The sequence below is a fragment of the Hemitrygon akajei genome, chromosome 11 (assembly GCF_048418815.1).
Source record: "Hemitrygon akajei chromosome 11, sHemAka1.3, whole genome shotgun sequence".
Lineage (NCBI taxonomy): Eukaryota > Metazoa > Chordata > Chondrichthyes > Myliobatiformes > Dasyatidae > Hemitrygon > Hemitrygon akajei.
This window is the reverse complement of record NC_133134.1, coordinates 98,695,190-98,712,891: the sequence shown is the minus strand read 5'-3', so window position 1 is coordinate 98,712,891 and position 17,702 is coordinate 98,695,190.

Below are 17,702 nucleotides of genomic sequence, written 5' to 3'. Positions count from 1 at the left end.
GTTCCTGTTAATGTTGGAAAAGATAAAAGGGAAAATATTCCAGTTATTTTTACTTATTTTTTAGAGATACAACACAGAATCTCTCTTCTGGCCCAGCAACCCACCTATTTAACCCTAGCCTAATCATAAGACAATCTACAATGACCTTATTAACCTACTAACCAATACATCATTGGACTGTGGGAGGAAATTGGAGCACTTGGATTAAATGCATGCCCTCATGGATGGATGTACAAACTTCTTACAGATGGTATCAGAATTGAACTCCTAACTCGGATGCCCTGAGCTGTAATAGTGTTGTGCTAACCACAATGTTACCATTACTTAGAACATAGAACAGTACAGGCCCTTTGCCCCATGATGTTTGCTGACCCTTTAACCTACTCCAAGTTAAATCTAATGCTTCCCACCTACATAACCCTCCATTTTTCTTTCATCCATGTGCCTATCTAAAAGTCTCTTGAATGTCCCTAACGTATCTGCTTCTACCACCAACCTTGGCAGCATGTTCCATATGTCCACCACTGTGTAAAAAAAAACACCTACCTGACATCCCCCTATTCCTCCATTCACCTTAAAATCCTGCCTCTTCATATTAGTCATTGCTGCCCTGAGAAAAAGATGCTGGTTCTCTACTCTGTGCCTTCCACACTTCTATCAAGTCTCCTCTCATCCTTTGTAACAGAGAGAAAAGCCCAAGCTTGCTCAATCTTTTCTCATAAAACATGCTCTCTAATCCAGGCAGCATCCTGGTAAATCTCCTCTGCGCCCTCTCTAAAGCTTCCACATCTTTCCTATAATGAAGAGACCAGAACTAAACACAGTACTCCATGTGGCCTAACCAGTGTTTTATAGATCCCAAACATTACCTCATGACTCTTAAGTTCAGTCACTCAACTAACACAAGGCCAACATACTCTGCCTTCAAGTTCAAAGTTACTTAGTTAAACTACAGGCCAGATGCCTCCACTGATGACTGTGACCCTCTTCATGCCTCTCATATGTGTCTCCTTTCATTTTCTTCCCCTTCACCTAATTATCCAACTTCTTAAATCCTTTCCTAATGTTCTTCCTGTGGGAGGGATCTGGAAGCAAAATTCTGCAGATGCTAGAAATCTGGAATTTTTAAAAGTGTGCTGGAAACACTCAGCTGGTTAGGTAGCTTTTTGGAGAGAAACAGTAATATTGCTGGACAAAGATCATCGAACTTAAACAGTAGCTGTTCTCCATCCTCTGTGGAATGGTGTTCCGCATCCTCTGCACATGTTCCGTGTAAAGAAGTTTCTACTGCTTTGTTGTCATAAGTTCAAGTTGTTTGTCATGGGTATGGAGTATAAATGCATGAACACAAGACATAGACACAAGATTCTCCAGATGCTGAAAATCCAGAGCAACACAAACAAAATGCTGAAGGAAATCAGCAGATCAAGCAACATCTATGGAAATGAATAAACAATGGACATTACAGGCCGATAACCTTCATCAAAACTGGAAAGGAAGGGGGAAGGTGAAGCCAGGTGAGTGGGGGAAGGACAGTGAAGTAAGAAGCTGGGAGCAGATAGGTAGAGGGCATAGGGCTGGAGAAGGAGGAATCTGATAGAGGAGAGTGGACCATGTGAAGAAAGGGGCATCGGGGGAGGTGATAGGTGTGGAGAAGAGGCCAAAGTAAGGAATTGAAAAGAGAGGGGGTAATAACTACTGGAGGTTGGAAAAATTTAATGTTTATGCTTTCAGGTTGGAGGCTATCTAGACGGAATATGAGGTTTTGCTCCTCCAACCTGAGAGGCCTCTTCATTGCAGAAGAGGAGGTCATGACATGTCCGAATGGGAAAGCAGACAGGAATTAAGATGGCTGACCACTGGGAAATTCTGCTTTTGGTGGAAATGCTTGGCAAAGTGGTCCGCCAATTTACATTGGTTCTACTTGGTTACAGTGCCAACACATCAGATGGAGTCCAAGCTGAACACATGGCTGTGGTAGTGAGTCTCACCATAGAAAATTTTCAGATGTGGAGGGGAGCAGTGAAAGAGGGTCTCGCTGAACTCCCATTGAAGAAATTTAAACTTCTGCAGGACATGCATACTTGAAGAGACTGCAATAAAACATCAAATTATAAATGAGATCTGCAGATGCTGGAAATCTGGAGCAACATGCTGGAGGAATTCAGTCCCTTCCAAGTCTTGACTAAAAATTGATTAGAACCCTTAGGGAAAGTGTCATAACATGATCGAATTCACCCTGAAACTTGAGAAGCTAAAGTTAGATGTATCAGTATTACAGTGAAGTGTCAGGGTGCTGGACCAGGGATCTAATCGCAGATCCAGTACTGTGCACACTGTGATAATAATTGAGTAACAATTCCGAGGTGTGAACAAAGTCAGCATCAAAGTTCAGGCAGAGATAAAAACATCCAGAGAGATCCAAAAACCAGAATCAGGAAACAGGCAGAGTCAGTATTCAGACAGATAGGAATGCTGGAAAGGCTCAGAAAAAATCATTGGGACAATCTGGCAACAAACAGGTGAAAACACAGGACTGAAATATACTGAGCAATGAACAGAGGCAGATGAAAGGTGGAGCACATTGAGACACAGGTGGCAGCAATACAGGTAAAAACGAGAAGCAGATGAGAGATGGACATGGCCTTACAAAACCACAGACCGGCAGCTAGGGGGAAACCTCCAAAAAGACAGAGTTCAACTGGAGGTACTGACATGGAGTAAGGGGAATTATAGAGGCATGAGAGAGAAGTTGGCTGGAATTGATTGGAAAAAAAAACCAGCAGAGATGATGGCAGAGCAGCAATGGCTGAAATTTGTGGAAGCAATTCAGAAGACACGGGATATACGAGGTGTGATTGATAAGTTTGTGGCCTAAGGTAGAAGGAGTCAAGTTTAGAAAACCTAGCATATTTATTTTTCAACATAGTCCCCTCCTACATTTACACACTTAGTCCAGCAGTCATGGAGCATACAGATCTTGGACCTCCAGAAAATGTCCACAGCAGGGGTGATTGATAAGTTCGTGGCCTGAGGTAGAAGGAGATGAGTTATACAGCTCTCATTACATGTACATGCAGTTCAACTCTTCGAGTGATTATGCAGGGTTTGAAGTTAATAACTCATCGGGGTGATTGATAAGTTTGTGGCTTAGGAGATGGGTTATTAACTTCAAACTTACTGCATAATCACAAACGATGCTGGAGAAATAGTAATGGGGTACAATAAAATGGCGAACAAACTGAGTAAGTATTTTGCAGAAGAGATTGTGGAGACATTAGTAAAGATCTTTCAAGAATTACTAGATTCTGGAATGTGTCCAGATGACAGGAAAATTGCAAATGTCACTCCACTGTTCAAGAAGAGAGAGATAAAGTCTAAGAATAAGGTAGTGCTTGATTGGCAGGAGGCAAAGAATGGGAATAAAGGAAGCCTTTTCTGTCTGGCTACTGGTGACTGGTGGTGTTCCACAGGTCCGTGTTGTGGTTGATTCTTTTTACGTTACAGTACATGTCAATGATTTGGATGATGGAATTGATGGTTTTGTTGGGAAGTTTGCAGATAGAAGATAGGTGGAGAGGCAGGTAGTTTTGAGGAAGTAAGTGGGGCTACAGGTGGACTTAAATTAGGAGAATGGGTGAAGAAATGGCAGGTGGAATAGTGTTGGGAAGTGTGTGGCTGCACTTTGGTAGAAGAAATGGAAGGGTTGACTATTTTCTAAATGGGAGAAAATACAAAAAAAAATGAAGTGCAACGGGACTTGAGAGGCCTTGTGCAGGATTTCCTAAAGGTTAATTTGCAAGTTGAGTCTATGGTGAGGAAGGCAAATGCAATGTTGGCATTTATTTCAAGAGGACTAGAATATAAAAGCAAGGATGTAATGCTGAAACTTTATGAAGCATTGGCAAAGCCTCACTGGGGTATTGTGAGCAGGTTTGGGCCCCTTAGAATTCATGTGCTGAAACTGGAGAGGGTTCAAAGGTTCACGAAAATGATTCCATTATTGGATGGCTTGTCATATGAAGAGTGTTTGATGGCTCTGGGCCTGTATTCACTATTCAGAAGAATGAGGGGCGACTTCATTGGAAGGCCTTGATCTCCTGGATGTGGAGAGGAGATTTCCTATAGTGAGAGAGTCTAATTCCAGAGGACAGCCTCAGAAAGGAGATGAGGAGGATTTTTTTTTAGCCAGAGTGGGGAATCTGTGGAATTCTTTGCCACAGGCAGCTGTGAAAGCCAAGACTTTATGTATATTTAAGACAGAGATTGATAGGGGTAGAGAGGGCATGAAGGGATATGGGGAGAAGGCAGGAGATTGGGGCTGAGTGGAATTTTGGATCAGCCATGATGAAATGGTGGAGCAGATGGAATGGGCCAAATGGCCTAATTCTACTTCTACATCCGATGACATGAAAAAATGGCGACTGCTATTCTCTTCCATAGATCGCTGCCTGACCTGCTGAGTTCTCCAATAGTTTGTGCACGTTGTTCCTGAGATGAGAAATTATTCTTTAAGAGGCCTTTCAGGAGGAGGGTTTCTGGGGATTTGCCCCACGATGAAGTCACAACTTCAGAAGCTCGAGAACAGTATACCCAAACTTGACACCCTGTCCAGTGCAGAGGGACCGCGGTAGCGGTGCTGGCGGAGTGCCGCGCTATTGAAAACGACAGTACTGAGGGAACGCTGCACTGTTGGAGAGACGGAGCTGGAAGAGTAGGGCAGCATCATGGAAAGCAGTGTTATGCAGATGGAGATGCCGAGGGAACCTGCATTGCACCTGTGGAGGGCAGATACTGGAGGTGTACGGTATCGCAAGAGGAGGTGCTGAGGGAGCGCTATACCGTTGGAAGGTCGACACTGGTTGATGCACCATCAATAACTCACGCTGAGACGTAGGAAGCGAGATATCGGCTTTTATTGACTGGAAGAATGAACAACACTACATCCTGGGGAATGAGGCAGGGCAACAGGCCTCAGTCGCCTTTATACAGGGGTCTGTGGGCGGAGCCACAGGAGCAGTCAGCAGGGGGTCTGTGGGAGGAGCCACAGGAGCAGTCCAGACAGGGGTCTGTGGGAGGAGCCACAGGAGCAGTCCAGACAGGGGTCTGTGGGAGGAGCCACAGGAGCAGTCCAGACAGGGGTCTGTGGGAGGAGCCACAGGAGCAGTCAGCAGGGGTCTGTGGGAGGAGCAACAGGAGCAGTCAGCAGGGGTCTGTGGGAGGAGCCACAGGAGCAGTCCAGACAGGGGTCTGTGGGAGGAGCCACAGGAGCAGTCAGCAGGGGTCTGTGGGAGGAGCCACAGGAGCAGTCAGCAGGGGTCTGTGGGAGGAGCCACAGGAGCAGTCAGCAGGGGTCTGTGGGAGGAGCCACAGGAGCAGTCCAGACAGGGGTCTGTGGGAGGAGCCACAGGAGCAGTCCAGACAGGGGTCTGTGGGAGGAGCCACAGGAGCAGTCCAGACAGGTATATGTAGTTCACCACACTGGTGGAGCGCTGCAATGCAGGAGGGGATACTGAGTAAGCACTACAGAGTTGGCGGTAGTGAGGAGGGACAGTATGAGGAGGCGCCACACCGTTGGTGAATCCTGGGGCCCAGGGTACAGAAACATGGAAGTTCTGTTGAATTAGACCAGTTAGGCTGTCTGATCCCGGGAGTGTGTGATGGGACCGAATGGAGAGAGTTTCACTCTGTGTCTGAACCCGCGAATGTGACGGTGTGGAGGGGGCTGACCCTTTTTTCCCCGTAATCCGTCAGCGGCTCTACCCACTTTTTTCGGAGTCCCCGCCACTTCGCCAACAGTGGAAGGGTGATCGACGGTCCAAATCATCAAGCATTTGACTCAGCGTACAGAACTCTCATTGCGTCTATGTCCCGGTAGTCATGTCACAGGATCGAGTACCCAGCGGTCAGACCGGAAAGTCGAGCAACTCTGTCTCAAGCCGTCCGACCTCAGGAGTTCCACACCTTGGTCAACCCAGTGACATGGAAAACGGATGCTGGAATAAGGCCCCTAGGTAGATCGGCGCCCGAGGTGTTAAGTATACCCAAGTCAGGGCAGTGAAATTCGGAGAAGCAAGCTGCTGCGCATGCAACCGCTCTCCATGCAAAGTAACGGCAAAGACCTAATACAGTTTGACACCAGCGGTGTGGCAGGCAGTGTTGGCTGCCTTGGGGACTCCAGCTCCCGAAGCTTTCCCCATGAGCGGGTATAGCCGCACGTTTTCCTTCTCCTAGATGACCTGCCAGCCAAGGCTGTCGAGCCCTATCTGTCCGAAGTGACTGGTATTAAAGCCTTTGCCATTCCCCACTCCCACTTTGTCAGTAGAAAAACGGTCCCGCCGGGCTTAGTAGCCAAGCCACACGTGAACACCAGAAGCTAGTCTTTGATTTTCAATGGCTATTTGATACGCACGCCATTGGAGTATTAGAGAGATAGCATCGCCACTACCACCCCGACTCCCCCCGCCCCGTATGACCAACCGCAGGAAGCTGACATAGCAAATGGATGCCGGAATGCGATCCTCAGGGTCGACCATGGGTGTTGCCTCCTCTGCCTACGTAGCAGGAAAGAAGATGTGGTCGGTGGATGAAGGAGCGTGTTTGTGGGGAAATGGACAGTCCTTTCCGGGACCAAGACGTAGGTGAAGTGGACCAGAGAACAACACGGACTGGGCTGAGCGGCCGCGGACAGGTGGTTGAAGGCGAAGCCGAGCCATGTGACGCGGTGGCGGAGATGGGCCACGGGAACGCGCAGGAAAGGAGGACGGTGGGTAGATAAATGGTAGCGTACCTGGAAGGGGCCCGGCGCACCGCGGGATAGGATGAACTGGCCAGATAATACTGAGCAGCAGCGGCCACTGGGTGCGGAATCAGTTAAGAACAGTCAGAGCGCAGCGGAGCGACAGGGTGGATCGCGAAATTGGAAGTGGACGGGTCAACGGTGGATTGAAAAGACTAGGAGACGTGAATTGCCGGGTCTGAATGGGAGGGAACCGGGGCATCTGGGGGAACTCACTCGGTCAGAGTAAGTTTCTGCCCAATAGATCTGTCCGACACCTTCCAGCCCAGGTACAAGGGAAGTTGGGGGGTGGGAAGAGACAGAGCGAAAACGGGAAAAGGGGATGAGGGACCGAGGGAATCGGTGGGAACCCAGTCGAACGGTAACGGGCCGAATTAGGCGTGGACTGGGAAGAGCGAGGCGAGACACGTTCGATTGGAGCGCAGGGACGAGCCTGGGGGCAACACGGTGATCAGGAGCGGCGCGGGGCAACCTGGTGCGGAGCCGGCAGGGAGACGAGTGCAGTGTAGGACAGAACGGAAGGGAAATCACTGCGTGCAACATTAAGCGGTCCTAGCGGGCTGTGCAGACGATAATGTGCAACAGTAAACTTAGAAATTTGCAATACAAGAGCAATCTAACCCTCCCCTCTCACATAACATTTTTCTGTCATCCATGTGTCTATCTAAAGGTCTCTCTCAAATGTATCTAAAATGCCTTTGGGTGAAGCAGCAGTCGGGAGAGTGATTGCATATCGCGCCACGCAAGAAGGAGATGGCAGGATGATGCAAAACCGAGGTGGCAACGTGGAACACCAGAGAAACAGGCGAGTTGAAGCAGAAACAGCGGCGGTAAAGACAGACAGACAGACTTTATTGATCCCGAGGGAAACTGGGTTTCGTTACAGTTCCAAGAATAAAGTAGAAATATAGCAAAATAAAACCAAAAATAATTAAATGATAATAAGTAAATCACGCCAAGTGGAAATAAGTCCAGGACCAGCCTATTGGCTCAGGGTGTCTGACACTCCGAGGGAGGAGTTGTAAAGTTTGATGGACACAGGCAGGAATGACTTCCTATGACGCTCAGTGTTACATCTCGGTGGAATGAGTCTCTGGCTGAATGTACTCATGTGCCTAACCAGTACGTTATGGAGTGGATGGGAGTCATTGTCCAAGATGGCATGCAAGAAGGCCTTCTGAAAATCCATGTAAACAACATCCACTGACTCTCCTTTGTCTATCGTGCCTGCTATTACCCCAAATAATACCAACAGATTTGTCAGGCAAAATTTCCCCTTAAGGAAACCACACTGACTTTGGCCGATATTTTATCATGTGCCTCCAAGTACCATGAAACCTCATCCTTAATAAAGGACTCTAGCTCTGATTTTGTATGTCTCCATCTAATCTTCACTGTTCTAAGGTTTATAATTACAGTTCCTAACCCACACAGATGTAATGCTACTACTACCTTAACCTATTTGTAAGTGGTCCCTTGCAATGTTGTAATGAAGTCAAAGGTGTGACTGCAGAATAGTGCCATACCTTCCATCTGAGCACATTGATGCCTTCAATACTGCTTAAGAAAATCTGCCATGCAGAGCTCAATAGCAGAAATATAACACAGGCAATATACACATTTACTATATCCTTATATATAATAGATATAACCTTTCCAATTACACATAATATACAGAAATCAATACATGCAAAACACCAGAAATATGCAAATTAAAAGAGGAAATTGAAAGACTATGGAATATGAACAGGGTATATACATTGTCCCAGTAGTGATATCTACCACTGGTATCAACCCAAAGTTATTACACAATAGCATTAAGCAATTAGGTCTATACAGCAATATTTATGTAACTGTCCCAATACTAAACACCACTGGAAATAGTCCTAAAGTTCCTAACAACTGAGAAATGAGTGTGCTTGGCTATGCCTGTACCTCAGGTTTTATCAGCTTAAGCTGAAGACAAAAATATAATAATAATTATTAAATAAACAATACCGAGAATGTGAGTTGTAGAGTCCTTGAAAGTGAATCCATAGTTGTGTTCAAATATCAGTACAGTGTTGTAGTGAGCAAAGATGTCCATGCTCGTTCAAGAGCCTGTTAGGTGAAGGGTAACTGTTTCTGAACCTGGTGGTTTGGGACCCAAGGCTCCTGGCGGTAGCAGCGAGAAGACAACGTGGCCTGGATGGTGGGGATCTTTGATGCTGGATGCAGCTTTCTTGTGGCAGCAGTCCCGGTAAATGTGCTCAATAGTGGGGAGAGCTTTACCCGCACTGTATCCAGGCTTTTCCATTCTTGAGCATTGGTGTTTTCGTAGAGATTGTGATGCCACCAGTTGAGATACTCTCCACTGTGCATCTATAGAGTTTTAGATGACATTCTGAATCTGATCAAGCTTCTACGAAAGGGGCGGCACTGCCATGCTTTCTTTGAAATGGCATTTGCGTACTGATCCCCGTACATGCTAACACTCAGGAATTTAAAGCTACTGACCCTCTCCACCTCCAATTCCCTAATGAGAACCAGCTTGTGGTTTTCTTTTTTTTCTTTGTGGTTTTTTTCCAATGATTTTAAGTTCCCTGGCCTCCACCGCCTTATTTTCACCATGGACGTCTAGTCCCTATATACCTCCATCCCCCACCGGGACGGCCTCGAAGCTCTTCGCTTCTTTTTGGATTCCAGACCTAACCAATTCCCCTCTACCACCACTCTCCTCCGTCTAGCGGAATTAGTTATTACTCTCAATAATTTCTCCTTTGGTTCCTCCCACTTCCTCCAAACCAAGGGTGTAGCCATGGGCACCCGCATGAGTCCCAGTTATGCCTGCCTTTTTGTTGGCTTTGTGGAACAGTCCATGTTCCAAGTCTATACGGGTATCCGTCCTCCTCTTTTCCTTCACTACATCGACGACTGCATTGGCGCTGCCTCCTGCATGCATGCTGAGCTTGTTGACTTCATTAACTTTGCTCCAACTTTCACCCTGCCCTCAAATTTACCTGGTCCATTTCTGACACCTCCCTCCCCTTTCTTGATCTTTCTGTCTCCATCTCTGGAGACGGCCTATCTACTGATATCTACTATAAGCCTACAGACTCTCACAGCTACCTGGACTATTCCTCTTCCCACCCTGTCTCTTGCAAAAATGCTATCCCCTTCTCCCAATTCCTCCGTCTCTGCCTCATATGCTCTCAGGATGAGGCTTTTCATTCCAGGACAAAGGGGATGTCTTCCTTTTTTAAACAAAGGGGCTTCCCTTCTTCCACCATCAACTCTGCTCTCAAACACATCTCTCCCATTTCCCACCCATCTGACCTCACCCCATCTGCCCGCCACCCCACTCGGGATAGGGCCCCCCTTGTCCTCACCAAACACCCCACCAGCCTCCAGGTCCAACGTATAATTCTCCGTAACTTCCACCACCTCCAACGGGATCCCACTACCAAGCACATCTTTCCCTCCCCCCCCCCTTTCTGCTTTCTGCAGGGATCGCCCCCTACGTGACTCCCTTATCCATTCGTCCCTCCCCCCCCATCCCTTCCCACCGATCTCCCTCCTGGCACTTATCCTTGTAAGCGGAACAAGTGCTACACCTGCCCTTACACTTCCTCCCTCACCACCATTCAGGGCCCCAGACAGTCCTTCCAGGTGAGGCGACACTTCACCTGTGAGTCGGCTGGTGTGGTATACTGCGTCCGGTGCTCCCGGTGTGGCCTTTCATATATTGGTGAAACCCGATGCAGACTGGGAGACCGTTTCACTGAACACCTATGCTCGGTCCGCCAGAGAAAGCAGGATCTTCCAGTGGCCACGCATTTTAATTCCATGTCCCATTCCCATTCTGATATGTCTATCCATGGCCTTCTCTACTGTCAAGATGAAGCCACACTCAGGTTGGAGGAACAGCACCTTATATACCGGCTGGGTAGCCTCCAACCTGATGGCATGAACATTGACTTCTCTAACTTCCGTTAATGCCCCTCCTCCCCTTCTTACCCCATCCCTGACATACTTAGTTGTTTGTTTTTTTTCTCTCTCTCTCTGTCCATCACTCTGCCTGTTCTCCATCTCCCTCTGGTGCTCCCCCCTCCCCCTTTCTTTCTCCCTAGGCCTCCCGTCCCATGATCCTTTCCCCTCTCCAGCTCTGTATCACTTTCGCCAATCACCTTTCCAGCTCTTAGCTTCACCCCACCCCCTCCGGTCTTCTCCTATTACTTCGCATTTCCCCCTCCCCCCACTACTTTCAATTCTCTTAGTATCTTTCCTTTCAGTTAGTCCTGATGAAGGGTCTTGGCCCGAAACATCGACAGTGCTTCTCCTTATAGATGCTGCCTGGCCTGCTGTGTTCCACCAGCATTTTGTGTGTGTTGTGGTTTTCTGATGTTGAGTGAAATGTTGTTGCACCATTCTATATGATTCAAACCAGAATAACTTCCTGACCAAAACCTGGAAATGGTGGAACATTCAGTAGGGCAGTCGGCATCCGTGGGATGAGATTTTCCTGTTCCCTTCCCCACAAATTCTGTCCGACCCCACATTGCATTTCTTCTTCTTTCTTTTGATTTTTAATAGCGGATGGCAGTCCAACTTAAAGGTGCAGTACTGCCACCAACTGGACTGGAGTCTGGTGTAGAGAGTTGGGAAATAAAACCCCTACTAGCTCTTTATCAAATGAAAGCTAAATTACCCCAAGAAGCCCTATAGATTATAAGCAATGAACAATGATACTGAGATAAATTAAAATCACTCCTATAACTTAATAAAATTTTTAAATGAAAGCTATCAACTCCCAAAGATTGTAATGAAGCCTGTATTTGATTTCTTTCAATGTTAAATGCCTCATAGTGTAATAATATGTTCAACTATTTCATAATGATGACAAAACCTACACAACCCAGATAATGTTTTCCAACAAGATATGGTACAAGGAGTAATTAAGCATAGTATGCCAAATTCTAAATAGTGTCAAAATAATTCTTTTACTTTTTGTTCCCTCCTCCCATAAACCCAACAGTTTTATGTAATCCATAAAGGTGTCTCCCCTTCTGTCCGCTATCCCACAAGACTTGTCATAACCCCTTAATTTTTAACCCTTAGCTTCTGATTTGCTAAGTGGAAGGTCTATATGCACTGTTGAACTTTTAACCGTTTTCTTAGCTGAGCAAACAACCTGCTCATTCCCCTCAACACCTCTATGTTTAAGGACCCATAAAAAACAAACATATACTTTGTATATGTTGCAAGGATGTGGCGGTGGAATGGTGAAAACACAAGCGCAGAGGCTGAGTCAGGAGGCATTACGGTGGTAGAGAGCGTGGAACTAGTGCCAAGGGAGTGTTTACCCGGAGTCTTGGTTTTAGATAGATAGATAGATAGATAGATACTTTATTCATCCCCATGGGGAAATTCAACATTTTTTCCAATGTCCCATACACTTGTTGTAGCAAAAACTTTAGTAGAGAATGCAAGAACCATGGAATGAGGTTGATCGTACACGAGTCAACCAACGAACTGGCAGCTCTTTGTTATGGTCACAGGATTTTTATACTGCATTTGCTGATGGAAGGCAGGAGTTTGTAGTTAGTGGAACCTGGGAATGATCGGGAACTAAACGAGGTGACTGAGGCCCAATTCCTGAGGAAGATAGCCAGGTGCCAGAAAGGACCATGACAGTATATAACATAACTTTTGATGAGCTTCCAACAGTAAATCTGACTTGTTCCTAGAATGACCCGTCTTCAGACTCATCAAAACTGAAAAGGAATCTGAACAAGTCACAACCTTACATGGACAAATTTCCTCTAGCCGCTGTGAGCCTAAAATAATGGCAACCAATTCTACTGTATATACTGATAAATGGTTAGTAAGTAGTTTCTTTATTGCTTCTCGTAATTCAGGCACAAAAACAGCCACACCAACATTCCAAGTTAAATAATCTTTTGATCCATCTGTAAAAATGGTTAACACATCTTAATAATTTACCTTAACATAATGATGCACCAAGAGACTCTTGGGCATAACAGAATCCTTAGACTTTGTTAAATTATGGAACCTAAAATCAATTAAAGTCATCGTAAAAAACAATGTGGGGTTACTGAGAAAGTACAGTAGGGTATATTGTATAGTCCAACAAACCCGTATTTGATGATATGGGCTTGTTGGATTGTGTAATATATCTAATATAACACATAATGATAAGAACCGAAACAAAAGACACTCTTCTTGTGATGTTGTCAACAGTTCTCTTAGCAGGATGATAATTTAATTGCCCCCTCAAATTAATCCAGTATGTTAACATCAAACACAACCTCTGCCAATTGTAAGGGTAAGGCCGAAACAGGGAGACGACCTTATGGAACCATAACGCAATCTTAAAGCCTGCGCTTGTATCACATCCAAACATTCTAAAGTTGAAGATGAGGCTGATCTATAAGCCACAAAGCCATAATCAAGAACAGATCAAATTAAACAAATATAAATGGTCAACAAAGATTTTTATGTAGCACCCTAAGAATACCCACATAGACACCTGGGAACATTTAATGCTACTGTACACGTATCAATTATTTAACTGATATAGTACTTCCATATCAACTTATTATCCATTCACATACCTGGAAATCTTACCACCGACACTTCTTCCAGAGTTTGACTGTATAATTTCAAATCAAGTGCAGGTTCATTAAACCCTTTTGTAAAACACAGAACTTGAGTTTTATCTACTGAAAGCTTATATCCCTATCTAAGGTTACTCACTGATCAACCTTATTAATCTCTAATTGCATCCTATATACAGTAATATTGACATTTTTCCCTCTAATCCATAAAACTCCATCATCTGATTTATTCACCCCAGTACCCGTCTCAGAGAAAATATCATTAATCCTTGGTAGAGGTCATAAAGAGCACCAAATTTCTTGGTGTTCACCTGGCGGAGAATCTCACCTGGTCCCTCAACACCAGCTCCATAGCAAAGAAAGCCCAGCAGCGTCTCTACATTCTGCAAAGGCTGAGGAAAGTCCATCTCCCACCCCCCATCCTCATCACATTCTACAGGGGTTGTATTGAGAGCATCCTGAGCAGCTGCATCACTGCCTGGTTCAGAAATTGCACCATCTCGGATCGCAAGACCCTGCAGCGGATAGTGAGGTCAGCTGAGAAGATCATCGGGGTCTCTCTTCTTGCCATCACGTACATTTACACTACATGCTGCATCCGCAAAGCAAACAGCATTATGAAGGACCCCACGCACCCCTCATACAAACTCTTCTCCCTCCTGCCGTCTGGGAAAAGGCTCCGAAGCATTCGGGCTCTCATGACCAGACTATGTAACAGTTTCTTCCCCCAAGCCATCAGACTCCTCAATACCCAGAGCCTGGACTGACACCTTACTGCCCTATTGTCCTGTTTATTATTTATTGTAATGCCTGCACTGTTTTGTGCACTTTATGCAGTCCTGGGTAGGTCTGTAGTCTACTGTAGTTGTGTGTTTTTTTTCTCGGTGTTGTTTTTTACGTAGTTCAGTCTAGTTTTTGTACTGTCATGTAACACCATGGTCCTGAAAAATGTTGTCTCATTTTTACTATGTAGTGTACCAGCAGTTATGGTTGAAAAGACAATAAAAGTGACTTGACTTGACTAATTGTAATATTAAATAATAAAGGGCTACTAACCCTACCATGTGGAGGTCCCATTCTCAATCTCATGGAGACTGAATATCCCTTTGCCATCCTTACCTGCATAGCCTGTCTAAATAAGAAAAACTCAGAAAATAATTATACCATCTCCCCCACTTCCTAATTTCCATAGTTCCATAACATACTGTTTTTCAATACCAAAAAAACCTGTTATTTACAACTTGTTTATTTATCTGTGTTTTTCTATCATCTTCCAAACTTAAAGCTGAATTCAATGTCATTCCACTTTTCTGATAAAATACTATATCATCTGTTATTTTCTAAAATACAATTCAAATGTTCTATCATCATACAAAATAAATTGTACATTATCAATATAGGCCTATAATTAGAAGGATCCAATCGGGGTTTTCCAGGTTTTAGAATAGGCACTACTACTGCCATTTTCCATGAGGAAGGAAGAATGCCTAACCTCCAAATATGATTCAAACAATGTAATACTATCTCCAGAGTTGTCAGTCACATGTCTAATCATACAATAACATATATCATCCTTTCCTAGAGATGTCTGGCCTTATAATAGCATTATAATAGTCTGGCATTAATAATAGCCTTCTCAGACTCATACACATAAAATTCTACATCAATAACTTGCTAACTTCCAACACAGCAGGATATTCACTTAGAAGTTTATCCCTACATTATTTAACCTCTTCATTTCAATTATCTTGATTATGAATTGCAGCAAATGACCTAGCCAGTAACTCAACCTTCTCTATTTCAGTAACACACGCATAAGGATTTGGGTCCAAAACAACAGCTGTACTTTTTTCCACAGATACTGCCTGGCCTGCTGAGTTCCTCCAGCATTTTGTGTGTGTGTTGCTCGGATTTCCAGCATCCGAGGATTTTCTCGTTTGCTATTTCAATAACCATCATTTTACCTTCAGCAATTGATACTGGAATAATATTATCTCCACAAATCTCCATCCCACATTCCCCAAATCTCTCCAAATTTAATATCTCTCTGATATTATTACAGAGGGATCTTGGGGTTTGAGTCCATAGGATGCTCAAAGCTGCTGCGCAGATTGATTCTGTGGTTAAGAAACCATACCTTCATCAATCGTGGGATTGAGTTTAGGAGCCGAGAGGTAATGTTGCAGCTATATAGGACCCTGGTCAGACCCCACTTGGAGTACTGTGCTCAGTTCTGGTTGCCTCACTACAGGAAGGATGTGGAAACCATAGAAAGGGTGCAGAGGAAATTTACATGGATGTTGCCTGGATTGGGGAGCATGCCTTATGAGAATAGGTTGAGTGAACTCGGCCTTTTCTCCTTGGAGCAACAAAGGATGAGAGGTAGATAGAGGTATATGAGATAACGAGAGGCATTGATCATGTGGATAGTCAGAGGCTTTTTCCCAGGGCTGAAATGGCTAGCATGAGAGGGCATAGTTTTAAGGTGCTTGGAAGTAGGTACGGAGATGTTAGGGATAAGTCCTTTTACACAGAGAGTGGTGAGTGTGTGGAATGGGCTGCCGGTGATGCTGGTGGAGGTGGATACGATAGGGTCTTTTAAGAGGCTCCTGGATAGGTACATGGAGTTTAGAAAAATAGAGGGCTATGGCTACCCTAGGTAATTTCTAAGGTAAGGACATGTTCGGCACAGCTTGTGCTGTAGATTTTCTATGTTTCTATAATATTGCCTTTTATTTGCAATCTTCACCACAGCCTGTGCCCTTTGATACTAAATAAGGTCACTCGGAGAGCGATACTTTCCTAATTTCTCTTCTAATTGCCTCTGAAAACTCCCAGTCCGCCACGGTACACCCTTTCCCCAGAGGATGCTCTTTCCGCGTTACATTTACTGCCACTTTCTCTTTTTATCTCGGATTTCTGGCATCTACAACTAACTTGTCCTTGACTTCTCTAGTGCCTTTAACACCATCCAGCCCAAGATCTTAAGGCACAAACTAACGGAGATGGGAGTAGACTCTCACATGGTGGATTGGATAGTGGACTACTTGACAGATAGACCTCAGTATGTGCGGTTGGGAGACTGTAGGTCTGACACGGTGGTCAGCAGCACAGGGGCGCCGCAGGGAACCGTACTCTCTCCGGTCCTGTTCACCCTGTACACATCAGACTTCCAATATAACTCAGAGTCCTGCCATGTGCAGAAGTTCGCTGATGACACGGCCATAGTGGGGTGTGTCAGGAATGGACAGGAGGAGGAGTATAGGAAACTGATACAGGACTTTGTGATATGGTGCAACTCAAACTACCTGCGTCTCAATATCACCAAGACCAAGGAGATGGTGGTGGACTTTAGGAGATCTAGGCCCCATATGGAGCCAGTGATCATTAATGGAGAACGTGTGGAGCAGGTTAAGACCTACAAGTATCTGGGAGTACAGTTAGACGAGAAGCTTGACTGGACTGCCAACACAGATGCCTTGTGCAGGAAGGCACAGAGTCGAATGTACTTCCTAAGAAGGTTGGCGTCATTCAATGTCTGTAGTGAGATGCTGAAGATGTTCTATAGGTCAGTTGTGGAGAGCGCCCTCTTCTTTGTGGTGGCGTGTTGGGGAGGAAGCATTAAGAAGAGGGACGCCTCATGTCTTAATAAGCTGGTAAGGAAGGCGGGCTCTGTCGTGGGCAAAGTACTGGAGAGTTTAACATCGGTAGCTGAGCGAAGGGCGCTGAGTAGGCTACGGTCAATTATGGATAACTCTGAACATCCTCTACATAGCACCATCCAGAGACAGAGAAGCAGTTTCAGTGACAGGTTACTATCGATGCAATGCTCCTCAGACAGGATGAAGAGGTCAATACTCCCCAATGCCATTAGGCTTTACAATTCTACCGCCAGGACTTAAGAACTTTTAAAAAGCTATTATTAATGCTTTTTGAGACGGTGATTTAGATGCATATCATATTTTTTTACTGAGTTAAGTATTGTATGTAATTAGTTTTGCTACAACAAGTGTATGGGACATTGGAAAAAAGTTGAATTTCCCCATGGGGATGAATAAAGTATCTATCTATCTATCTAACTTTTCTTTGTTGTGTGTACGGGGCGGGGTCCGGGGTCCGGGGTCCCTCTCCCCCACAATGCGCTGCGGCGGGGCCGCGAGTAAGAGCGGAAGCGCGCACCCGATCACAACGCACGAGGCCGCCGCACAAACCTGCACGAGCCGGAGGCGGATCCTCTTCCCTTTTGGCCAATGGCACAACGCCGGCCCGAGGAAATCGGAAAAACT